The 26,960-nt window shown below is 39.9% G+C and overlaps 1 long non-coding RNA gene, 1 other non-coding gene and 1 pseudogene across 2 annotated transcripts; 1 reads left to right on the top strand and 2 right to left on the bottom strand.

Annotated features, from left to right (window-relative positions):
• The first annotated feature begins 1,344 nt into the window (after positions 1-1,344).
• On the top strand, positions 1,345-1,452 carry LOC125584850. Its single transcript, XR_007321757.1, has one exon. It is a non-coding gene; the product is annotated as a small nucleolar RNA R71 (small nucleolar RNA).
• A 6,140-nt stretch (positions 1,453-7,592) lies between these two features.
• On the bottom strand, positions 7,593-18,942 carry LOC106384289 (annotated as a pseudogene).
• Positions 18,943-23,244: 4,302 nt separating this feature from the next.
• LOC125583756 lies at positions 23,245-25,135 on the bottom strand. The gene is made up of 3 exons (XR_007320838.1): positions 24,524-25,135; positions 23,692-23,734; positions 23,245-23,557 (listed from the first exon to the last, which is right to left on the bottom strand). It is a non-coding gene; the product is annotated as an uncharacterized LOC125583756 (long non-coding RNA).
• Positions 25,136-26,960: the final 1,825 nt, after the last annotated feature.

Raw genomic sequence — 26,960 nt, 5'->3', positions numbered from 1 at the left:
TTCTGAAGACGTTCTTAGGAATCTTCTCTTTCCTTTTCCTTAACCTTCTTCCTTCAGTTGCTTCATCAACTTGCATAGGCTCTGGTGTAGTGTATGAAGGGTTGGTTGTAGGTTCTGGTGGGTTTACTAAAGGTTTAGGTGGTGGTCTGAGTGCATTGATTCAGTTACTATCTTTTTTTTTTGACAGCAAGACATTCACAGACTCATATTGACTCTGTAAACCAAATCGGCAACTCCACATCCATATGAACGACGAAAGACAGTTGTTTCCTAGCACTACATGCCAAGTTACTATCAATAGATGGTAATCGCACTCGGTAGGTGAGAGGTGCCCGTCGATGATGGGAGGTGAGGGGGGTCGATCGATATTGGTCTCTCTCTGTCGATCGATGGCTGGCTCATGCGGTCGATCGATTTTGACGTAGAAAGGGGAGGGTGGGTGAGGATTTTTTTCTGCGAATTCCTCATGAGTCATGATTCGAACTGCACTACACTCCGCAGTCGATTCGATCGATCTTCATCATGGTCAGTCGATCGATGTGCATCCATTGACATCGGTCGACACCATTGAGATCTGCCGACACTTCGAAGTCTCCTTCTCCAAGCTTCTCATGCTTCACCACTTGCCAGAAATCATCATCTATGATGGCATTCACGTGGTGTTTTGCTTTCTCAACTCCTGCCTCTCTAGCCAAGGCTTCTTGCCTCTTTACAGTGTCTCCAGTCTGAGCCACTTGCATTTCAAGCTTCCTCACTTGAGTCTTTAAGGTCTCAATTCTTGTGTTCAGACTGTTGTAGGCAGAATCTATCTTCCCATTGAAATCCACAGTGAGTTGTTGATGTCCTTCCAGAACTCTGTCAAGCATTGATTCAATCTTGCTTTCCTGAGTCTGTGGTGGTGAATTCTGGTAGTATGAGTTTCCATAGCCTTTGCTGTTGTTGCTGAAAGGTTTCTGGAACTGTGAACTCTGGTTACTCCTCTGACCATTGCCATAGAAGTTTCTATTTCCACCCTGGTTTCCAGACCTCTGAAATCCAGTACCTCCAATGTAGTTCACATATTTTTTCTTCTTCGGCTGAGCAGACCTGCTTCCTAAGAAGCTCATGAACCACATCTAACGTTGCTCTAACTTCGTCCATATGCCCCTTCCCTAGGGATGCAACAAACTTCTTCCTTTCAAAGTCAGTGTTCTTGGTGCTGCTGCTGTTTGCTAGATTTTCTATAAGTCTCATAGCTTCCATCGGATTCCTGGTGTTGAATTTCCCTCACTAGCTGTATCAAGAGCCATCTGATACCTCAAGGCGATACCTCTGAAGAAAGTGCTCAGCAGTTGCACTTCATTGAATCTGTGGTGTGGACAGTCTCGCTGGAAGAACTTGAATCTGATCCACGCATCTTTGAAAGACTCTCCAGTCTCCTGCGTGAATGTGGCAATTTTGCTCCTCAAGTCTTCAGTGTGTGCCTCATCAAAGAAGTTTCGCAAGAAATCATTCTTGATGTCGGCCCAAGATGTTAGAGATCCTGTGGGTAGCTGCTTAAGCCAGTGCATCGCTTCTCCAGTCAGAGTATACTTGAAGAGCTTCCACAATAGGTCGTCCTCAGGGACTCCATCCATACGAATAGCAACGATAAGATCCTCGAACCTCTCCAAATGGTCCATAGGATGCTTGTGCGGTAACCCAGAGTAGGGTAGCTGCGACACGAGTGTGTAGTACTGAGGCTTCAGCTCGAAGTTCTGCTTCTGAGTCTATGGCAGTCGAATAGCTGATCTGTTGGCGTAGTACTCATCTGGACGATTGTAGTCAGCCAGTGCCTTTGGTTGAGCCGCCTCTTCTACAGGTTGAGCAGCTTCTGTAGCATCAATATCATGGATTACATTCCCCTGAGCGTCTAGTTTCTGACCTGTTGCATTACGCAGATGACCGTCCTGGTCATACAGGCCTCCATTCTCATCCTGTCTGAGAATAACAATCTCAACCATGTTTCGCGACTGAGGATCGATCGATGTAAGCGGCGTAGTATCGATCGATGTCGAACGATGTGGATCGGTCGACGGTTGGGTGCGAGAATCAGTCGACGTGAAAGCTGCTGCGTCGAGCGATGTGGAACGTTGGTCTTTGCGAATCGTCTGTTCCATGTGAGCATGATCTTCTGAGAATAGCAAGCATTTATCCTTGTTGCTTCTGGTACTGTTGGGCATGTACCTGAAAAGACAAGAAAAATTCTTGTGTCAGAATGAGGGTAAAGAAAAGAATAAGAATCAATAACACTAAATCTAAAGGCGATCAAAGCTCACCGGCAACGGCGCCAAATTTGATACCACTCAAATTACCCTAAGGAGCGAATTACTCTCTCAAATAAGAGGTTCAATTGTAGTATTTAGGTATCAACTCCACAAGGAGCAAGTCTATTGCTCGACTAACAAGATAATTGGGGGTGTAACTTATTGGAAAGGTATTAGATGCAGGGTTTCTATTCAGGTGTTGGAGATTATAATCCTATAGATGCCTAACAGTTGCATGCATGATGTATTAGAGCTCAACTCCTTAATCACAGTGATCAGCGATGACAATTTTTCACTGGTTAACTAACTAAATCTTGGATCTCAACGGTTAGTCTTTTGATCACAAGAAAGTGTCGATCGATGATCCTATAGGGATATCGATCGATACACCTTTCGCAATGTCGATCGATTGTCAGAAGACAATATCGATTGATACTTCTAGCTAAGCCATAGGCGCAGGTTGATAATGCTCACTAGCTTTCTAGATTAGCGGTTAGCCTTTTTCTAGCAGTCCTAGTATGATAGACTAGATTCAGGACATGATGGTCAAGGATGCTTGACTCATGCAGATTCCTAGGTTCATGTTCTAGTTAGCAAGGCTAAAACAAGCAGTAAGAACAATCTATCAATGAATACCACAACTTAGCAAATCTATAGTTGGGACTAATCCCTATAACCTATTTGAACCCTGAATCTAACAAGTAAACTACTCAGACATAGCTAAGCAATTCATAACACAAAATATAGATAAAAACTGCATAGAATAGAATAGATGAATCAATGGAGTTCCAATCACAAATCTCTCTATGATCTTCTCTCCTAAGAATACAATGGTGGCTGAAAAACTCTGTAAAAACTCTGTAAAAACTCTGTAAAAACTCTGTAAAAACTGTGTCTCTTGCCTCCTAACACTTAGGCAAGTATATAACTATTAGGTTAAAAACTCGTCAGGGGTAATCTTGTAATTTGGTGAAGTCTTGGGTTTAAATTCGGCTGGAACCAAGTCGCGCGCTCCGCGTCTCGACATCGATCGATGGTACAGGATGTACATCGATCGATTTCGTCTTCTTCGTATCGACCTCTTATGGTCATCTCGGATGAAATCTCTTTTAAGTTCTTAAATGCTCCATAATCATCAGTTTACTCCAAGATACTTATAAACCTGAAAACATACCTAATAGGATAGAATAAATAGTATATAGATAGTAAAATACTTATATACCATGAGTGAAAATGGATCAAATCCATGGTACGACTCATACTCTTCTCCGAGTTTGTGTGTAGTTTTACTTGTTTTTAGTTTGATTAACAAGGTTCTTTTAAAAAAGAACAGTTTGATTAACAAACTTATCACATATTTTGAATTTGCTAATAGTCTTAATTGTAAATATATATAAACACTTATACCCCATGATTAATATTGTATATATTTTTTTGTGCAACTGATTAATATTGTATCTCTCATTGTTGTTTCTATATGGTTTTACTTGGGTATATAGAGAATTTAGATCAGAAAAAAAACTATTTCCGTTTAGGTTGCGTTTATATACGTGGATCCTTGATCAAATCAAAGCAAAACTATTTCCGTGCGAACCAAGTTTTCTAGCATGCATTCTCAAAAAAAAAAAAGGTTTTCTGCCATGCATGCATGGGTTTAAAAAACTACTACTAAAATCTTAACATGGTTAACCTTTCTGTAATGGAAAATAATATATAGTTTAGTAAATGTAATTGTGACGTAAACAACAAAAAGTTGAACTGTGAAAGAGACACGTGGAGGAATCAACGAGGAAGGTCACTCATGCATCTTTTTGGGGATGTGGACACGCTTATCTATCTTTTGGCGTCGTTCGATTAAACTGAGCCGGCCCTACAAGCTTTAGAGACCGGGATATATAGAAATTAAGGGCACAAGTTAAAGAAAGTTAGCAGTGGTTTAGTGGTTCCGTGATTCTGTTAATTACTTGGAGTTACTTATATCGATGCTATAATCATGTTCGTATAACAAAGCTTGAATTCTTTAGGTGGTTCATGATTTCTCATGTCGATTTTGCATTTGTCATCACGTTACTTGTAATTTCAGATGATACGTCCAATTTTTTATTGGAAGAAAATCTCACATCGGAAATATGAAAGAAAGCCCGATCATCCCACTAGTTGATGACCCATAAAATGCTCAGTTCCGCCGAGATTGCTAGAAAAAAGAGCATTGTCTCAGAGGGGTATGATGGATTCTGCGAGATTAATGGTTATACGCACCATTATCTCGAGAGAGGATATTGGAGAGAAAATCCCACATAAAAAATCGAAAATATGAAAGGGACTTAAGTAATATATAAGGGACTTGTGCCAATCCACTAATTGTCAATTGGTTTTAAGTTGAAAGCCCAGAAAACTTGTCAATCCACTAATAGCCGTATGGGACATCCTTCTCCAAAGGCCTTGGAGTTATTGAATTTTTCTGATTTCAGTACTGGTGCTTTTGATTCTAAGACATGTGAAGTTTGTATTCGTGTGAAACAAACTCGCGACTCTTTTTCGTTAAGCATTAATAAAACAACTATGGTTTTTGAATTAGTTCACTGTGATCTCTGGGGTCCTTACAGAACTACATCCATCTGTGGCTCCAAGTATTTTCTTACTATTCTCGATGATTACTCTCGCGCTGTTTGGATCTATCTTCTTCCATCTAAGCGAGACGCACCAAAACATTTACGAGATTTCATTGCTTTGGTAGAAAGGCAATTCAACACTCATGTTAAAACCATACGTAGTGACAACGGATCAGAGTTCCTATGCCTAACCGATTTTTCCAAGAAAAAGGAATCATTCATGAAACTTCATGTGTTGGAACTCCACAGCAGAATGGTAGGGTTGAGCGTAAACATCGTCATCTGCTCAATGTTGCTCGTGCTCTTAGGTTCCAAGCCTCTCTTCCTGTCGATTTTTGGAGCTACTGTACAATGGCTGCGGGTTATTTGATCAATCGGACACCCACTGCAGTACTTAACGGCAAAACACCATATGATCTTCTTTACAAGAAAGCACCTCTGATGAATCATATCAAAGTTTTTGGATGTCTCTGTTATGTCCACAATCAAAGGCATGGAGGAGACAAGTTCGCAAGTCGCACCACAAAATCGATCTTTCTTGGATATCCTTTTGGGAAGAAAGGTTGGTGTGTGTATAATCTGGAAACTGGTATAATCTCAGTCTCCCTCGATGTGATCCTTTGTGAAACCGAGTTTCCTATGTCTCAACCTTTGGAGTCGAGCTCTCCTGAGATTACTACGTCCCTTGCAGCTCCATATTTTGAATTATTTGATGATGAATTTTCAGCAACGGTACAACCACTTCCTCCGCCTGCAGTTACCTCACAAACAATGGAAACGACAATATCAGCTGATGAGACCTTAATGGAAAATGAATATCCCGCTGTCATTCATTCTCCTTCCTTAACTGAAGAAGACAATGCCACCTCTTCTTCACCGACTTTGGATTCATCAACTTCAATTGTTAATCCTCTACCACATACAACCTCGCCCGAGCCTGAAGCTCTAGGACGAGGTCAGCGGATCAAAATGCCCCTACAAAGCTTGCCAATTACGTTACTACTCTTCTTCATCAGCCATATCCTTCTGCAACGCCATATCCCATTGATAATTTTATCTCCAGCGCTTGGTTCTCCGATGGCTATCAAACATATCTTTTGGCTATTAAATCAACTTGGGAACCGTTGAGCTACAAAGAGGCTATTGAAGATGAACTTTGGCGCAACTCAGTGGCTGATGAAATTTTCGCCCTGGAAGATCGTGATACATGGACCGTTGTTGATCTTCCCCCAGACAAGAAAGCTCTCACTTGTATGTGGGTTTTTCGGTTGAAATTCATTGCCGACAAACTATACGAAGACGCAAATCTCGTTTGGTGGTATGTGGAAACAATCAAACTGAAGGTATTGACTACACAGAAACCTTTGCTCATGTTGTAAAAATGGTTACAGTTTGAACGTTTCTCCAGCAAGCTGTTTCGTTGGATTGGGAAGTTTATCAAATGAACGTACACAACACGTTTCTTTACGGTGATCTTGATGAAGAGGTGTACATGCAATTCCCACCTGGTTTCCGCACTAATGATAAGAACAAGGTTTGTCGCTTGCATAAATCCTTATACGGACTCAAGCAATCACCTCGATGTTGGTTTGCGAAGCTTGAAACTGCCTTGGTCGATTACGGTTTCGTACGGAATGAGAAGGACTATTCTTTATTCACTTACGAAAAAGACAGCAATCGCATTCATCTTCTGGTATACGTTGATGACCTTATTATCACTGGAAATTCTAAAGATATTATTGATATGTTCAAGTCTTATCTCTGCACATGCTTACATATGAAAGACTTGGGGATTTTGAGATATTTTTTGGGCATCGAAGTCACCAGAAGTTCAACGGGAATGTATTTATGTCAACGGAAGTACTCCCTAGACATCATCTCTGAAACTTGCCTACTCGGTGTTAAAATTGTTGCCTTTCCACTTGAACAGAATCATAAGCTTTTGCTCGATGATGAGGTTCCTATGACTGATCCGCGTCGTTATCGTCGTCTTGTCGGTAAACTGATCTATCTTGCTACGGCCAGACCGGAGCTCAGCTACACTATTCACGTCCTCTCACAATTTATGAATAGTCTGAAGGTAAATCATTGGGAAGCAGCTCTTCGAGTGGTTTGATATCTTAAGTACAGTCCAGGCCAGGGGATTCTTCTCAAAGCTAATACTCCGTTGATAGTATCTGCTTGGTGCGATAGCGACTGGGGCGGATGTCCAACTACACATCGTTCTCTTATAGGTTGGTTTATTCAACTTGGTGGTTCCCCTGTTTCTTGGAAAACACAGAAGCATGATGTGGTCTCTCGCTCCTCAGCTGAAGCCGAATATCGTGCAATGGCCGACACGGTCAGTGAACTCCTATGGCTGCGAGACTTACTGCCAAGCTTAGGCATCAAGTGTGACTATCCAATCATCTTACACTCAGACAGTCTCTCTTCTATCAACCTTGCCAAGAATCCAGTCGGCCATAAAAGAACAAAGCATGTGGGTCTCGATTGTCACTTCATTCGCGACAAGATCGTACGTGGAAAGATAGCTACAAAACATGTCTCGACTTCAACACAACTGGCGGATATCTTTACAAAGGCATTGGGGAGGAAGGAGTTTGAGTTTTTTTGTCCAAGTTGGGTGTTTGTAACCTTCACACTCCATCTTGAAGGGGAGGGGAGGGGAGGGGGGAGGGGGGGGGGGGGGGTGTATTGGGCCCTATGAGGCCCTCGTCTTTAGACCGTTGTAATTAGGTTTTATGTAACCTACGTGACCTCTTGTATATAAGGCACATCCTTCACAACATATCAAATAAGAATCATCTTTATACTACTAAGAGTTCTTGACAGGTTTCATATATGTATTTTATTAAAAATAAGATCACGTCAGAGCAAAGACAGTATCTTCCATTTTCCGTTAGAGATTAGTTGTTGCAAGTCATAAGAGAGACCCATGTGATAGTGGTGGTACGTGAAACTGGTTCAGAAATATCACTCAGCTTACGTTGTATCTTCACGAGATGGTTACAGAATTAAGAATAATGCATAATTTTACACAGAAAATATTTTTAATGCGACCCTTAAGGCTCTAAAAATGGACTGTTTTATTTGGTGACTGTTTTTGGTTACACTACTGACAAATTTATCCGCAGTCCCGGGATAAAGTAACAGCCAAGAAAGGTAAAAATAATAACAACTAAATAAAGCTGCTTACGCGTCGGTTTCTGGTTGGTCTGTTGTTTATGGGTTGAAGGATTTGTGCGGTTGAAACGCGGTGTGGGACTGTTGGGGTACCGTGCTGAGCGTCGCGTCGCGTGTTCTTCTTCTTTTGGATATATGGTTTTTTTTTTGTTTTCTTATTTACTTATAGTACGGTACGATGAGTTTTTGTATTTGTTTGCAAATGGCTCATATTGAGTGGATGAGCTGTGACTTGTGTATGTATAACTTTAATTTTGCCTAACGAGGACTTTACAAAGATATAACTTCTTCCTTGGTTATATTGTAACTGGGATAAGAATATTTTCTTTTTGGATTCTAGAATGTTCCATAATTTTATACTACGAGTAATTCAGCATTCAATATCACAGCGGGCTCTGGGCTTTTCTTTGATTTGGGATCGTTTCCAGTACTTGTATCGTCCTTTCTCTCTTGGCTGTCGAAAATTAAAGAGGCATCAAGAGTCAAAAAATTGAAAAGAGTAGAAATATCAAAATATCAAGAAGAGAAAGACTAACCCTTCTCATGTTGTTTGTGGCTCTCTTGAAGTCTCCGTTTTGCATTCTCAAACTTGGCCTCTGGATTGAGAGCTTTGAGTTTCTTATAGCGACAAGAAACAAAGACAATTGCTGTTAGAACTTAGAACATAAAATAAAATCATCGCTTGACTAACCCAAACACTAACATCTTGTTGAGATCCAAAAATAGGCTTTCTTTGAATAGCATGTACCATTTGTTCTATTGATTAACAACAATAGGCTTTCTTTGGATAGCATGTACCATTTGTTCTCTGGTTTGTTTTGGTTGTCTTATACGCTCATCCAGACCGGGTGATGAGTGCCTCACAGGTCTAACATCAGCTTCTTTTTTCTTCATCTGTTGATTCTTTATGTCCCTCCTGTAGAACCTAAAATCTACACTATGTATTTGATAGTGATCGGGAGTTTGATCTAGGGAAGACAAAAGATGTAGACAACGATATCTTTAGAACACAAGGATGTTAACAGTTTCCAGTAGGCGAAAATGGACTTTATTGATGAATAGGATCGAATCCAATAAGTTGAACTAGATCGAATTACACAAGTGAGATCGGTAAAGAAAAGGATCTAAGAACAGGAGAAAACAAGGTCGATGTGTATGTGTAGCTCTCTCTAGGGTTTTCAACGTGTTTCTCTTCGTGTCCCTTCTTCCTTCTTTATAGTAAGTCGACCTCGTGATGTTCGTAACGGCTCTGAGATCTTCGTCTCTTGTTCCGCGATCTCCGACGACCTAGACGACTCTTCTTCGAACTCGATCATTTACTATGAGCTTTGGCTCCCTAAGACCCATGTCTTTGATCGCGGACCGTTAAGGTATTACCCAAAATTGGGTCCAAAATTTGTCCCCCAGCCTCTTTTGATTTGATCGAAAAGAAAAGAGGCGGTTATCATTTAACATGTGTCTCGTTGCTTGGTAACCGATATCGCTCGGATTCGATTTAATGATGGCTTTGACTGAAGATTGGAGGAGAATTCACCTGGAGAACGAGGCTCTTACGACCCAGATGGTTGCTCAAAAGGAAAGAATCGCGGCGTTCGAGGTCGAGAGAGATCGGGACATTCATCGCGCTTCCCGTATTACTCGTCGTGCTATTGCGACCCGGTACCAGGAAATCCTTGAGTCCTTGAAGGATAAATGGACGAGCAAGAAAAAGGAAGTGTCCTCTGAGATCCAGATGCAAGAAGTGATCGCTAACATCGATCTTCTGAACGAGCTCAAGGATGGGGGCCTGACAGTGGACGCAGAGCTTGCTCGTTTAAAGCAGATGGAAGGAGATTGTGAGGATCATGTTGCTTCAACTGCTGTGCCGGATTGGTCGATCTCCGAGCTCGATCTTCCTCAAGTCTCAAATGATTTGGCGGATCAGGTCAAGGGGTCATCTGTCACTGATGATTTCGCTTCTCGTTAAAAAATTTCGTTTCTTTTTTTTTGTTTACCGTCTTTTGCTTTCGCGATCTCTAATCGTGATATCTTGGATATTCTTAACGGATAAGCATAATGTTTCGGAATATCTTTGTTTTTTTTTTAATCTTCGAGATTTTCTTTGTTTGGGTCGTTGAGATACGGCGGAGCCTTGATCCTTATAAAGCTTTGCTTTGTTCTGGGACTTACCATAGTGTGTCGTTCTAATTTTTTTTTTCTTGTCAACGGAACATGGCTTCGAGAAGATCAAACCCCCGTGATTCTGATAGGGCGCGAACTCGAACTGGTAGTGCTAATGTGGAACCCATTCAATCCGGAGACGTGAGCGAAGCGCTCACAAAAGTTCTTCGTGAGGAGACCCGACTTCCGCTGGCTTCATACAAAGAGGCCAAGGACCTCGAGGGTGAAAATTCTGTTGCTCGTGTTAAGTCGAGTAGCCCAACAGGTTCGGAGGGGAGTGACCGCCCCCCGAAGAAGGCAAAGACGAATGGCTCGGACCATTGTCTCGGTGTCTCAGGTGAAGCGGCTGTTGCTAAACCATTTTATTGGCAGTTCTCACACTCTAAGGATTGCCCTATTACGGAAGATCCGGATAGTGTTGCTCACTTGGTGAGGCACTTCAAACCTGTTGGATGTCCGCTTCCTTCTTTGCGAAATATGACGGAACGCGAGGCTTACGTAAAAATGGTTGTGGCTCATGCTAAGGTTGTTCTTTTTGACACTCGATCCTTGTTGAATCTTTGGTTCGTTTTGTCTGTGCTGATTTGCTACATTCCAGGCTATGGAGGCAAACAACGAGTTCGCGGCGACTTTGGAAAAACGCTTGCAAGATGTCATGCGCTCTAACGAGCTTTACAAGATAAAGAAGGTCGTTCGAGAGATAAAGCTCGGTTTGAAGATGGCTCAAGATCGGGAGCGTGCAAATGCTGCTCAACTGGCCGCTGCTGAGAAATTGGGGAATCAGGCTGCTTCGCTCGAAGCTCGTTTGCGAGTTGTGAGTAATGAGAGGAAATCGCCCCTCGAGCAAGTTTCCTTTTTGGAAGCGAAGGTTGAATCTTCTGCTAATAAGTTCTCTGACGACCTTCGTCGCGCAACTTATGACGCTAAAAAGGCTCTGGCGGACAGCTACTTGCACGTGTTGGTGACTCTGAAAGGAAAAGTGGGAGAAGAAGAAGGCCGCGACTGATTATGAGGCTCGTCTTAGGAAGGTTATGGCAAATATAGATCTCTTGAAGGAGATCTTGAACAACAATCTTTTGGCCTTGGACGAGTTGTCGCGACTTCAAACGAAGGAGGTCGAGCTCGGGTCTGAGCTCGATGTGATGGCGGTTTCAGATTTTTCCGTTGGGAAGCTCGATTTGCCTCAAATTTCGGAGGATCTGCCAGAAGATTTCTTTGCTAGGGACTCTTCTGCGGCGAACGGTGCGGATGACGTGACGAAGTGCTCGGGTGGTCAGTTCGAGGGTGGTGAATTCGGCATCGAAAAGTAGCTTTAGGGGTTTTTTGTTTTTGTTTTTCCTTTTTGCTTTTGTTGCTTTATTTATTATTTATTAATAAAGAGTGGATAGTGAGTCCCGATTTGTTTTGCTGTTATTTTTGAGTTTATGTGAGGCCGATCTTTTGAAGCCGTGAGTCGATATGCTGTAGATACTTTTAACGACTGTTTTGGTGTAACAAAAGATTTTGTTATCTAGCTTTGTCGCGCTTATTGGTGGAGTTAGCCACAACCGAAGACTTGATCAAGGTCTTGGTTTTTGGTCAACTGTGATGGTTTTGCGATTTGTAGGTATAGGGAATCTGATATGCTCGAGCTGCGATATCTAAGAACTGTATTTATTAAGATGTTGGGTTTTGTTTTATTACAGACTTATGAAAAGAAGACAGTTTTTGTATTGTCGCTTCGTTGTTTCCCGGGTGCTGTGGTATGCTTACTTCGAGCTTTTGTAGTTGGAGGGTGACTAGAAACGTGTCGTGAGTTTCCTACGTACCCTCAACGAGGGATCAAGTCATGACGTAGTTTGATTATTTTCCCTGAGACAGGGTCTGTTGGTCGGTGGTTTGTGTACATGGGTACGTTTGTTATTGGTTTTGGCCGCTCGGCTAGGGGTGTTGCTCGATGTCTTTGAAGCTTTCGAGGTAGCATGTTCTGGAGCTCTTCTGACTTCCTCTGATAGTCTCGACTCCTTTCGGGGTTGGGAATTTCAGGCATTGGTGATATGTCGAAGAAACTACGTTCATGCTATATAGCCAAGGCCTCCCAAGGATTGCGTTGAACGGGGCTGGACGGTCTATCGCGATGAATTCTATGATTTTCCTAATTTCTTCGGCGGTTACAGCGAGTTTGATTGACCCGAGGGAATAAGTGGTCTGTCCTGCGAATCCGATGAGGGGTGTTCGTTCTTGTTTTAGGAGTGCTTTGGTGAATCTCATTCGTTTGAACGCGTAGTAGAAGAGGACATCGGGCGAGCTTCCGGTGTCTATCATTACTCGAGATAGTTCGCAGCCACCGACGTCGAGTTGTATTACGAGAGCTTCTTCGTGTAGTTTATCGAGATTTGCGGTCTCGTTTTCGTCGAAGGTGATTTCATAATCGGGACCTGATAGGGGCTCTCTTATTCCTACGCTGTTTTCGGCTCTTCGTTGGTACGCTTTGATCGAGTTGACTTAATTGCAGAACTTGGAGCCTCTGTAAATGAAGTCGGTTCGTTTTTTTGCCTTTGTAGTGGGCCGGGAGATTCCATCTCTTTGTCAGTGGTGGTCGGTAGTGTCTCTGCCCGCCCCCCCCCCCCCAGACAGATTGTGATTAAGGGTCTGTATTCTGTCTTTTTTCTGAATCTATAGGGCGGTCAGTTTTTCTAATAGCTCGCGAATTTTGGTCATTTTGTTCTTTAGTTTGAAATTTGGGATTTTTTTCGCGAGGTGACTCTGTGCCTGGGTTGTTCTGAGTAAAACTGGGAGGAGGAGTGGCTTCATCGATTTTTTCCAATGTGCGGATTGCAATTGTGATCTCAAAACAAAATTTCCCTTCGGTCTGGCTCTTGATTTCGTCGGTTGCGTTGTTGTTTGGCCCCCACGAAATCATGTCGACTCTTTTCTTCTGGGCTGGGGATGAAGAGCTCGGTGATTCCTGCTCGATCTCCCTGTTTCTTTTGTTTGTTGGGACTTTGGCCTTTTAGTTGGATTTTGGAGTCACTGGCTCTTCTTCTTCTTCTTCGGCTTCTTCAATGGTTTTCTTATTTTCGTTTTGATTGCGAAGTGCGGCTTGACATTCTTCGGTCGAGTGACTTTGCGATCATGGAAGGCGCGGTATTTGCTGAGGTCGTATGTTGAAGACTTTTGCGGCGAATTATTTATTGCATAGGAATGTTGCCCTTTGGTGGTTGGTTCTTTAGGATTAGCAGACTTTTTGGTTGTGTTGTTCTTGTTCACGATATACTGTTCTTTCAAGGTTGTGACATCCTCCTCGTGGGTGGCGAAATAAGAGGCTCGGTGTAGGGAGTCATCCAACGAGATAGGTGCTTGTACTGCCAATTCTTCCCTGAATTTGGATGAGAACCAGACGCCATTCTTTAATGCCGCAAGGGCAACGACCTCGTTCAGATGTGAGACCTTGGCCTTGATTTCTCGGAATTTGTTTATGTATGCTATTAATGGCTCGAAAGGCACTTGTTTGAGATTCCTGAGATCTGTTTCGGTAACTCTTGTCTCTATGAAGACTGAGTACTGTTTGAGGAACGTAGATTCCAACTGGGTGAATTGTCGATTGAATTTTCTTCTAGTCCTGCGAACCACTCGAGGGTGGCTCCGGTGAGGTTCACGACGAAGAAGCGGCATTAACCTGCTTCTTTTTCGTCGTTGGCGAGGTGTGCTCTTGATATTGCTAAACGGAAGGCTCGTACTTAGGCCTTCGGGTCTGTGTTTCCGCCGTATTTGGGGAATTTCAGTTTCCCGACGTTTTGCAGCCTTACGCTGGCGATTCTGTTTGTGAATGGAGTCCTCCTCGATGACCATGTCGATATCGGGTGTAGAGCTCGTTGCCATGTGCACGATCGCATGTATCCTTTTGAGCTCAGCATCGTTCCTTTCGATATAATTCTGAAACGTCCCAGTTTCACTCGGGATCCCTAAGTCTTCCCTTTGGGGGTCGATATTGACGGGACCGCGAAGATCGTGTCTCCGATCTTGTTCTGTTAGGTTATCGAATCCCGCTGGATGGAAGGTCCTCGTTGCAGATGGAGTTTGATTCTTGGAGATAGAATGGTTTGGTGGTGGGATCCGTGTCCTTGGCTCCCCCTGCCTTTTCGTTGATCCGTTCTGGAATTGGATCGGAGTGCTTCGTGGGCGTTGGAGCCCAATGTCGATTTCGTCCAATCCACTGTAGCTTAAGCCTCGGTGGGTCATGCCTTGCAGCGTGGGTCGTTGTGAATTTTCTTCCGTGTAGCGTCCAGATCGGGCGCTTGGGATCTTTGGAGTACCGAACACTCCGGTGCTTTGGGGGTTCGACATCGCTCTTAACGGATCGAGGGGCATTTGATTTCTTTCTCGAATGTTTGCAGCTCGATGCTCTGCGAGTTCCCTTTCAGCTTGGTCCAGTCTGTTAGCAATGGTTTGATTGGCGATCCTTTGACTACGAACTTCGTCGATTAGAGTCGTTATCATTCCTCGAAGTTCGGTTAGTTCTCCTCGAGTTTGGGCTAGAGGAGTTGGCAAAATCGGTCTGGATTGGGATCGGGTCAGGTCATCGAAGGATTGTCTGTCTCCGGTGCGGTTCCAGACTCGAGCTCCAGCTTGTTCTGGGATTGACGTCTGGTTGATCGGAAGAGATCGATCTTGACTCGAAGTCCCGATTGGAGGGAATCGTTGCGTCTGAGCTGTTTTGGTCGCGTCATTGGCTCTCGTTAACCCAGTTGGTGTCACTCCGGTTCCCGAGTCAGGCCCGACAGGATCGATGTCGTTGACTCTTGAAGGCGCGGTTCCGGTGGTCTAGTTAGGATCCATAGTCGCGCTTAGGAAACTTAGATCGGTTTCTTAACAAAGATGTTTTTTGTTTATCTTCCCCACAGTTGGCGCAAAAATATAGAACCTAAAATCTACACTAAGTATTTGATAGTGATCGGGAGTTTGATATAGGGAAGACAAAAGATATAGGCAACGATATCTTTAGAATACAACAATGTTAACAGTTTCCAGTAGGCAAAAATGGATTTTATTGATAAATAGGATCAAATACAATAAGTTGAACTAGATCGAATTACATAAGTGAGATCGATAAAGAAAAGGATCTAAGAACAGGAGAAAACAAGGCCGATGTGTATGTGTAGCTCTCTCTAGGGTTTTCAACGTGTTTCCCTTCGTGTCCCTTTTTCCTCCTTTATAGTAAGTCGACGTTGTGATGTTCGTAACGGCTCCGAGATCTTCGTCTCTTGTTCTGCGATCTCCGACGACCTCGACGACTCTTCCTCGAACTCGATCATTTTCTATGGGCTTTGGCTACCTAAGGCCCATGTCTTTGATCGTGGCCCGTTAAGGTATTACCCAAAATTGGGTCCAACACCTCCCAACCACATTAGCTTCATATGTACCCTCAGGTTTTTCATTGCGCTACTTTGCAATTTTCTTTCATGTTTGGGCTCCACACTGTCACGAAGATCTGAAAACATCATGAGCGTCAACATATATATGGGTTTCGAGTAGATAATAAAGCACTAAAAATTATACTATTAACTCACTTCTATCGCAGTCCAAGGAATCTAATATCTTCAAGTGGCCAAGAAATTAAGAAACTTGTCAGAATAACATTTCATTAATGGCCAAAATAAAATATGACAAAGAGGGAAAGATATATTCATAAACCTGAGAGAGTTCAAATGCAGTAGGTTCATGAGCATAAAAATCTAGGTCATGTGGAATGGAAGGAAAGTCTTCTGCTTCATCAACTATTGACAAAGTTGCAGACTCTGGCGTCCCATCATCAGCAGTTGCATGAGTGTTGGGGTCGAAAACGGTTACGACGAAGTTAATGTCCAAACCTCCGCAAAAATGAGCGTGAGCATCTTTTTACGAAAGTCATACTTCGAAAAAAATGTCATTATAAAGAACTTTGCGGTAAAATCATGTTCGAACCAAGTACCGATTGTCTCAAGGCAACAAACACATATCCAAATCAGCCACGGATAATCCAAGCTCGGTTGCTACGTAGCGACAGAGCCGTACGCGTGCTCGGTCGCTACGTAGATAAAAGGAAATCCTCTTCCCGATGATTGCTCACTTCACCTCTCAGGGATCAAAGTAGAAGTTCCCAGACAAGGAAGTTCTAAATACATCCGCGGGACGGTCCACTTCCTCGCCATCACCAGCAAACTCGGTCGTGTTCTCTACGGTATCAGGAGAGAGTACATCACACAAATGAGAGAGTACACGCACAAAGAGACTAAACAAATTTTTTTAAAAAAGTTTCACTCTTACTCAATAAGTCTTTGCGAGTTTGCAATTTTATCGGAACCATGTTTCCTCAAGCGATTAACAGCCTTTCCGATTTCACTACCCTGCAAGAATGCAAGCCCTTCAATCAGTATACAACGTATTTTAATACCAGACATGCATGATCTGGGATTTTAGGAACCATAAACATTTAGTAAGAACTTTAATAAAAAACTTTTCATAATTTAGGAGCTTATTCTCTCTATATATATATATATAACCCCTAAAATTTTGGAGGCTAAAGCCAATACTTTATTGGATTGTTCTCAGATCGGACCATGATACCAAATCATATACCGATCAAAACAGCACCAGAAACAAACCTTAGTAAAATCCAGACTGATAGACATGGACGCAAGCTTTGTCATGGATTCGAATAGCACAGATGGTTGTGTTGGATATGATTCAACATGAAGAACTTGTCAAGTGGATTGAAGAAGACACGTTGGTGATGAGGAGAAGAAAACAACTATGAAGATTATACAAGTGGTGAAAGCTTCAAGTGGCCAAAGAAGGTTTCAGCTGTATTGGTTTAATGAGTCATGTGATAGGCACGTGAGGTATCATCTTCATTATAAAAGCTTCTTGTTTTGGCGTAAGCCAGAGACGACTTCTTCTGAGTTCGTGAGCGAACAGAGAGAGAGAGAGAGATGTTTCGAGCGATAGAACAGAGTGAGAGAGAGAGAGAGCATTAGGTTGTATATCTTGGGGTCTCTTGGGTTTCTATTTTCTTGATTCCCCTTTCTTGTAAGGGTTGGTTGGATTGTAACCAACGGTGAGTGATCTCCATGTACAGCCACACCGGAGGCAGTTTCCGGCCGATCTATCGAACTTGGGGACCGCAAGGTCCTAACCGGATGTAGCCGTTAGTTAACATGGTGAACCGGGTCATATCCATTGTGTTCTTGGTTGAAGTCAAGTTCAGATTCTTGAAGTTCATCAATGGTGATCAAAGGGGTTTGATTCTCAACAGGCTTCAAAAGCTAAGATGACCAAAACCAAACAATCAGAACCAAGATTACAAACAAACCCTAAAACTGTCTATCACTGCTTCTGATGTAATTAAAGCAAAGAGACAAAATCTCATCATGTTTGTTCCGCAAGATATCTTTGATCCTCGTGACCTCATAAACAATTTGATCAACGTTCAATTAAAGGCATGACTGGTTCAAACACCGCGGTTGCGGGAGTTTGCGGTTGCGGGAGTTTGCGGTTGCGGGAGTTTGCGGATGCGGGTGGTTGCGGTTTCTAGCGGTTTTAAGAGATTTGTATGACTGGTTTTGCGGTTAGAAATTAGTGTGTTTGCGGGATACTTATGACTGGTTAACTACTAAATACAGAAGCGGTTAAATAATAAATTAACAATATTTACATTTTATATAATTATAAAAATATCAAAAATCATAATATTATAATAAATATGAAAATCATATTTAGAAAGTTATAGTTTTAAATTTTTAAAAATTATAGAAAATATTTTAATTTTAAAATTTTATAATATTAATTAAAATATAATAGATATATTTTAGTATTTTTATAATTCTAATTTAAATTTTTTATTGAATATTTTTATTTCTGTATTTATATAGTTTTTGAAAAAAAGAAAAAAAAAATTATCCTCCCGCAACCGCAAACGCTAGCTGGAACTAACTTTTGATTTTAAGAGGTTCGGAGTAGTTTGAAGCGATTTGTAGCGGTTTGTATGATTGTTTCGAAACGCTGTCAACCGTTATCAACCGCAAAAGCTGCGTTTGCGGGTGGTAGCGGGGAAACCAGTCATGCCCTTAGTCTCATCTTCTTCATGGCCGCCAGAATCAACTCCAACTGTCTCCACGGTCTTACGGTTATTGTTGGCCTCTTTGTCGCCAGCTTTTGACAGCTCGGGCTGGTCACATCTAATGCAGCGGCTCACTTGACAAGAGAAGAGAGGCTCGGTGATTGCGTCTCTCCTGGATTTGAACTCAAAGATATCTGAATCTCCACGCCGGAAATGGTCCCTCCAAGTATCTAACGAAGCCGTTGGTTTCATTATCGTCATCTGCAAGAAACGGATTCCAAAATCAGGTTAACAAACCTAAACCGGGAATAAAACTCAAACCTAGGCTTTGAACACGCCTTTCCAGTCAAAAGAATCCTGAGAATCTGATAAAACTCTTGCAGAGAGTGCACAAGCACATACCCAGAAAATTTGAAAAGATTTTTTCGGAGCCAATTAAGATAACACAAATGAAGACACGAGAATAAACCAACAAAAAGACACAATTTGGAACAGCCTGACGTTACCTTTTAACTTAACCCCCACAAATGAAAGTCCTTTAATATTTTTTTGAGCAAATGATTAAACGGTATACTAAAATGGTTAATATATATTGATAAATATTCGAAGAGTTATTTTGTGGTTCGGTATTTTGTGATGCGGATGGAGATGAAGCATGCTTATATCACGCTTCTCTGCGGTTGGTTGTGTTGGTTTTTGTGAATTAGGATGATTTAAATCATCACGCCCCGCATGGACATGAGGAGTTAAATAATATAGCCACGTGGGTGTCGAAATTCGAAGAGTTATTTTGTGAATTAAGCAGCTGTGATGCGGTTCTGTCAGGTGCTATGTACATGAATCAAATACTTGTGGCTTCATGTATCGAGTTGGTAACACAGATATTCTTGAGAAAATTACCTCCCATTTTTAGATTATAATTGTTAGAATAAGAAATGAATAATTTCTATTATAATAGCATTTAGAAAACAATCTATTCCAGCCAAAATTTATTCCTTTCTCCAAAATAGAGATTGTTTTTCTTTTTCTTCTATATTTAACCGAAATAATATTTTTTGTAACTAGAGTAAAAAAATAAAGAAATGTATTTTTTTTATGTTAAGCATAATAATCAGTAATAGTCAATATCCATTGTGGATAAAAAGTATTTAAAGGGAAGAGCAAATGGCAACTATAAAGGCGATTTATAATCGGTTAGGTTTTCTGCAATTTTTCGCCACGATCTTTGTGGTTGAATGTGATTCTGATGACATAGTGAGATATTCTAAATGGATTCTCCCCACGATGTCTTTTCTCTCCACGAATGAACCCATGTTCTTTCGTGATGAAGTAACTGCTCAACGGTTGGGGGAATCTGATGGCTATAAAATTCCGATTTATCGGATAGTCAAGTACTCATCTTTCTTCAATTTACTAGCAAATCTATTGATTTACTTCGTCATTGTCCTGACCATTGCATTTTTAATGATGACCATTGCATTTTTAATAGAATCATACTCCCAGGGGTATTGTAATCGAATCTTCGTCAGCGCACACACACACCTTGTTCACACTGATTTGAGATTAGCAGAAGTATACGCTTAATTAGTTTATGACCATTGCATTGTTTAAGAGTCATTGATTACTAAAACATGCTGGTCATTAGCCATTGTTTGCCCATTGCATTTTTTAAGAGTCACATTGAAACCTTTACAATAGATTTAGGGTTTTTCTCAGCTCAGAACTCAACAGAGCGAGAATATTGGAAGTGGAGCTGAAAATCTTGAGAGGCTCAGACGTCGTCGTTCATGGAGGAAGCCCATTGTTTACTGGTTGGAGGCTCAAAAGCCTTTTACCTAATAAAACAAAATTTAGGGGTGCACAGAAAATCGAACTCGGGACCCTCTCGCATCCGAAGCGAGAATCATACCACTAGACCAAACACCCTTGTTGAACAAATAGAGATATAAACTATTAATGTTCAGTTTCATTTCACAAACAGCTCTAGCCATTTTTCTGACAGCTTGGAACTCGTTTAAAGTTTTTAGAGTTTATTTCAAATTCATCCAGAGTATAATCAATGAAAAGAAGTGTCAGCCACACTTCGGTCAGAAAAGAAACATAATCAATGTTGTCAAACAACTTTTACGTAAACATTTTGATTTAATGTTTCGGTCGGACGTAAACCTATAGATTTGTTGTTAGATTAGATTAATGATCAAAATTGCATTGGATAAAGTTAATAAAGCCAGAAAAGAGAATCCAATATGGATAAGTACAATAACACAACGTGTACTGCTGTCTTGGTGGGAATTGGAGTCACATCCTCTGCAAACACATTCAAGAAATATTACTCTCAACCAAACCACACTTTACTGAAATAATCAAAAGTACCTAGGTAGAGATTCAGCTTTCTGTGTTAAATACCCGTTCCGGATTTTCTGAAATAAGATTTTCCGTTTTTTTTTCCTTCACATTATAATGACTTAGTAGATAAATTTGTTAATTGTTTTGGTTAATTTTGTGATCATCGAAAAATCCTCTTGGAAATCTTTAATTCTCCTAATAGTCAAACTGATAAGTCTATTGATTTAGTTAGTTATGATTTGTTTATCGGTTGTGATTGTAAAGATCTCTTAGTACTGCATAATATAAAACCCTTCAATAACCCTAATTCAGTTCCTATCCCACCTCCCCACGGCCTATTAATAGCTACAGATTTTTTTGTGGATATCGCCCAAATTTTGTGATCATCGAAAAATCCCCTTGGAAATCTTTAATTCTCTAGTAGTCAAATTGATAAGTCTATTGATTTAGTTAGTTATGATTTGTTTATCAGTTGTGATTGTAAAGATTTCTTAGTACTTCATAGTATAAAATCCTTCAATAACCCTAATTCAGTTCCTACCTCCCCACGGCCTATTAATAGCTACATATTTTTTTTGTGGATATCGCCCAAATTTTGTGGCTATTTGAACCGTTGTACTATTAGCTCCGACGTGTGATCTTTCTGCATCTGCATTACTTGTTTTAGCTCAGCTCCTTGTTGATCTTGGTGCAACGATTCGTTATGCTCGTCAGCCATGGCGAGAGAGAGAAGCGTACGGTTTCTTACAGTTTCTTTTTGCTGACTGCTTTTGCTCACACTAACTGACAAAATTTATCTGCAGTCTCAGGATAAAGTAACAGCCAAGAAAAGTAAAATAATAAAGCTGCTTACGCGTCGGTTTCTAGTTGGTCTGTTGTTTATGGGTTCAACGATTTGTGCGGTTGAAACGCAGTGTGGGACTGTTGGGATACCGTGCTGAGCTTCGCGTCGTGTGTTCTTCTTCTTTTGGATACATGTTATTTTTTGTTTTCTTATTTGCTTATAGTACGGTACGATGAGTTTTTGTATTTGTTTGCAAATGGCTCATATTGAGTGGATGAGGTGTGACTTGTGTATGTATAACTTTAATTTTGCCTAACGAGGACTTTACAAAGATATAACTTCGTCCTTGGTTATATTGTAACTGGGATAAGAACATTTTCTTTTTGGATTCTAGAATGTTCCATAATTTTATACTACAAGTAATTCAGCATTCAATATCACAGCAGTCTCTGGGCTTTTCTTTGATTTGGGATCGTTTTCAGTACTTGTATCGTCCTTTCTCTCTTGGCTGTCAAAAATTAAAGAGGCATCAAGAGTCAAAAAATTGAAAAGAGTAGAAATATCAAAATATCAAGAAGAGAAAGACTAACCCTTCTCATGTTGTTTGTGGCTCTCTTGAAGTCTCCGTTTTGCATTCTCAAACTTGGCCTCTGGATCCAGAGCTTTGAGTTTCTTATAGCGACAAGAAACAAAGACAATTGCTGTTAGAACTTAGAACATAAAATAAAATCATCGCTTGATTAACCCAAACACTAACATCTTGTTGAGATCCAAAAATAGGCTTTCTTTGAATAGCATGTACCATTTGTTCTATTGATTAACAACAATAGGCTTTCTTTGGATAGCATGTACCATTTGTTCTCTGGTTTGTTTTGGTTGTCTTATACGCTCATCCAGAGCGGGTGATGAGTGCCTCACAGGTCTAACATCAGCTTCTTTTTTCTTCATCTGTTGATTCTTTATGTCCCTCCCAACCACATTAGCTTCATATGTACCCTTAGGTTTCTTCATCGCGCTACTTTGCAATTTTCTTTCATGTTTGGGCTCCTCTTCTACGACTTAGCCACAACAATTTTTTGTGGCTACTATCTACAAATAGCTACAAATAATGTTTATGGTTATATTAGCCACAACTGGCTACATATCAATCTGTAGCATTATAACCACTATGTAAATTGTTGCTAATTTGTGGATATTTTAAAAATAAAAAACAAAAAAAAATAAATTTATAATAATATTTTCAATATACTATATTAGTATTGATTTATAAAAAATATATTAATGTATTACATTTCTGGGAAAATATATTTATTTTTACAATTTACAATAAAACTAAATAATTATTAAACAAAAAAAGAGATTAAACTAGTTCACAATTAACCTTCTAAACTTATGCTATGCTTTTCAAAGCGGGTTCTTGCATACATAAGAGAGTAGAAATTAAATTTGAAGTCATTTGCTCAAAAGAAATGTCAAATTGAGAACAAGAAAATCTTATTTAAAGGTTCAAGTATATATACCTCATGATTTTCAGATGTCTTCTACAGTTAAGCTCCAACTATAGCTTTCTCCTCCATTATTTCTTGCTGCGCATAAACACATTTTGGTTTTTATTGTTATCAGAACATTTATCACTACTTCAAAGAGCAAATCAATGAGAGCTTAGCTCCTAATAAAGTGCAACCAACAATTTATATATTTATTGTTTCAGATCCCTTATCACTACACCATCAAGTGCAGATCAGGGAGAGATTAGCTCCTAATTAAGGAGCAATATCCAATCTCTACTCAACTTACATCTGAATGAGCTATTTTCATATCCCTTCTCATCCTTAGATTAGCACCAGAATCAGATAAAGAATCGACCTACAAGTTTTGAAGAAAGATTAACCAATCTACTTGAAAGAACAAGCTTAAGAAATCGGCTGGACAAAGCAAACAAAATCACAATCTCTTACCTAACAGGGAGATAATATATGAGTATGTTAACTTGCAAACGGGAGTATAGGAAGGAAATATCCCTGACAGAGGTAGAACGAGCTGACCTCACTAGGAGGCATTGGCAAGTCTGGTTAGTTCCCTGTGATGGAGAAGGACCTCAAATACTCATCTGCAAATCGACAATCAATTATTCAGCGGCTAGCTTTAACATGAAATGTTTCTGGGTTTATAACTTACTGTAAACGAATCTAAAAGAGAGTGCAGAGTTTCAAGGAAATAATAATGGAAATAACCACAAATTACCTTTGTCTTGAGCAAGCTGTCTGACATTAGTGATGTCCGTTTGCTGTAAGAGAAAGAAGAAGACGAGGGAGTATGTAAGATGAGATTTGGGTACATATATATAAAAGCACACTTTTGCAAAATCACAACCAGAACGAACACTAAGAACAAAACAATACAAGCAAACTTGAAAACCCAGAAACGCAAATTTGTTATATCTATGAGTATTAGAGGGAAATTAAACAACAAAATAAGTAGGGGTTATTGGTTGTTGTATTTTAATGGATTTGAAAATCTAAACTAAATCTAGTGTTATTGGTTCTATGATTTTCAAATCTGTATTAAAATCATGTGTTATTTGTTTAATGATTCATAAATTCGGTATCAAATCAAGTGTTATTCAATCATACGGATTTACTAATATATTTTATTTTATAATGGATTTGTTTGGATTTTTTAGTTAAAAATACAAAGACTCAAATCTGAAGGAAAACCTCCGGATTTGCATATTTTACTTGGATTTATAAATACTATATATATATTTCTAAATCAATCAAAATATATAAACCAATAACACCTCCTAAGAGTTGCTCTTTGGAGAGCACAGTACGATAAAAGTTGTAAGCTGTGTTCGGGGGGGGGGGGGAGTTCTTGGACCTAGCTTCCCTGGTTTGGGTTGGCTTGGGAATTGGGAATAGGCTAGTCGAGGAACACCTTGTTTTCTTATAAAATCAAAATTTTGGGATTTGCGATCCCAGGTAAGATCGGTTCAGGATCATGGGATCCTTTTCTATCAGATAGGAAGAGTTGTTGCACAAAATGTACTTATAAGTAATTGCCCCATAGATCGTACCTTTAAACAAAGGGAGATAGGAGATAGATTGAGTGACAGAGATGAAGAGAGAAGATAGATCTGTTGGAGATAAACATGAAGTTAACTTACGAGTTAAGTTACTCAAGTCCTAATTGAGTTAGGATTAGGATAGTTAGTTTCCTAATGAGTTTAGGAAATATAATCTCTATATAAAGAGTTGCAAGAGTGTTGCATACCTTTGAGAGTCTTAAGATTGTGTGTGAGAAGCTTAAGGTTTTTGTGAGTGTTTCCTTAAGAGAGATTAATAAAGAGAGTGTTGTAAATAAAGAGAAAGAGGGAATTGGTTGTTCTTATTCATAATATAATGTGCCCTTTATATATAGAGAATTACAAGAAGTATAGACCGTCATAGATAAATGGAAAGATTACAAATCATAAACCAATAAGGAAAAAGAAATCTTAATCATACAAGGAAAAGAAAAACCATGAGAAAAGGAAAAGTCTAAACTGCCTTTGGTTATGGCATTCACTTAAACGGTTCATAACACTCCCCCTTGAATGTTATAACCATTCAGAGCTCGTAATACGCTTTGGATGTTGCCTCATTAAAACCTTACCAGTAAAACCCAAAGGGATAAAACTATGGTTAAGGAAAAGGAGTACAACACGTATTACTTCCCCTGATTTGTACCTCACTAAAGGTCTTTCAGTCGATGCATCCCAATCTGATGCGTAAGCTTCTTGAATGTAGAGGTCGGAAGTGACTTAGTGAATAGGTCGGCTGAATTGTCACTTGAACGAACTTGTAGCACTTGGACCTCGCCGGCAGATTTGACACTCCTCACTGAAACTTGAATATCTTGATGACCGTAGGACCAAATGACTTCGAAACACTTGGAAATCGAAACTAACATCCATGTATAACTTCAGGCACACGTCTAGATCTTGGAAGATGGTAATATCTAGCAATATTTAGGATATCGGTCGAAATTGGGTATTCTGAGACAGCTTGTACATGTCTCACAAAAACAGTCATATCTCAAGTTATATCATCTGGAATGACTTGATTCAAATTGGAGATGAAAGTAGACTCAAAGATCTTTCTCTGGACGCCAAGTCCATATTTTAATTCCATCTAGAAGGTCTTTTTTGATTCGTAAACATTTGACCTTCGTTTCTGTCCCGCGAATAGAATGTGTTCATACCTTGATTCCTTTTAAAGTATGACTGATCTTTGATCATTCTCTTCTCAGTCTCAAAAATACATTAGAATATTGATATATTTATCACTTAAGCGATAACGTTACTCTTTAGGTATCTATCATTAAGTGTTCTTTGTTGCCTCGTTAAAACCTTAACATGGAAAACCCAATGGGACAAAAACCATGATAAGGAAAAATAGTACAACTACGAAACATCATCATATTTCTCTCCCTGGAAGCATCATCTTAGGGAGATGTATTCTCATCATATATATAATCCTTTTAGGAATTGCTATAAACATATTCTTAGAGAATAAACTTGTTTGATTGTGAGATAATCTCTTAGACCATTGGACTCTTGCCCATAACATTACTTTCACACAAGATCATATATTGGTCTATTTGGAATCCATGTCCAAATTTCCTTTTTATAGACAATCTTCTAAACATGTATATTGTACATACGAGTTATTCTCCCTCTTCTTATAAAATTAAATAGTATGACCATTCATCTTATCATACAAAATCACATCTTTCAATCATGAAAGAGATCTGTAAATTTTCCAATTTCATGGTACTTCATGAGTAAGAATTATTTCTTTTATATACTCAAAATACTCTCGCGGTAATGTTCTCGAGAACTAGTATTTACTACTTTTCAATAGATGGTTCATGATCCTCATTCTCATCAACTACTATATTGCATGCATAAGTATTCACGACGTCGATTTAATATCAGTTCCATATTGCTTCAGACATGACATAGCTATTTGAGATTTCGTAATTCTCAGGTACCTGAATTTCTTTCTTGTCATGTTTTCTATCTCTTCTCGAGATCTTTAATATCTCATTCCTCCATTAATGTCATTCTCCTTCATGCTCCTTTTTTGAGGATTTGAAACCGATAGGTTTATCACGCTTCAGGCGATCTTTAGACTTATTAGCAGTTTGATATTGTCCTTCTGGACATCCATTTTAACTGGAGCATTTACAGCTGGTTTTTGTGACTTAATCACTTTTTAGGGTCAGTAATCAAGTCTGGCAACTCATATGCTAATATTTGTAATAGAATTATGTCCATGCATTTAGTTTTGGACTTTTATTCGAGCTCTTTAGTCCGATGATCAATGATAATTCATTCAACTCATTCATTTCCAGCTGTTTATTTTCTCTCCCTAATGTTGGATAGACTAACTTTGAGTCATTAAATAAATCTTATAAAACCTTATAGATTTTATCATCAATGGAGATCATATCCAACATATTCATAACCT

This window comes from Brassica napus, chromosome C3, assembly GCF_020379485.1.
Source record: "Brassica napus cultivar Da-Ae chromosome C3, Da-Ae, whole genome shotgun sequence".
Taxonomy (NCBI): domain Eukaryota; kingdom Viridiplantae; phylum Streptophyta; class Magnoliopsida; order Brassicales; family Brassicaceae; genus Brassica; species Brassica napus.
This window is presented reverse-complemented; position numbering and strand designations above follow the sequence as displayed.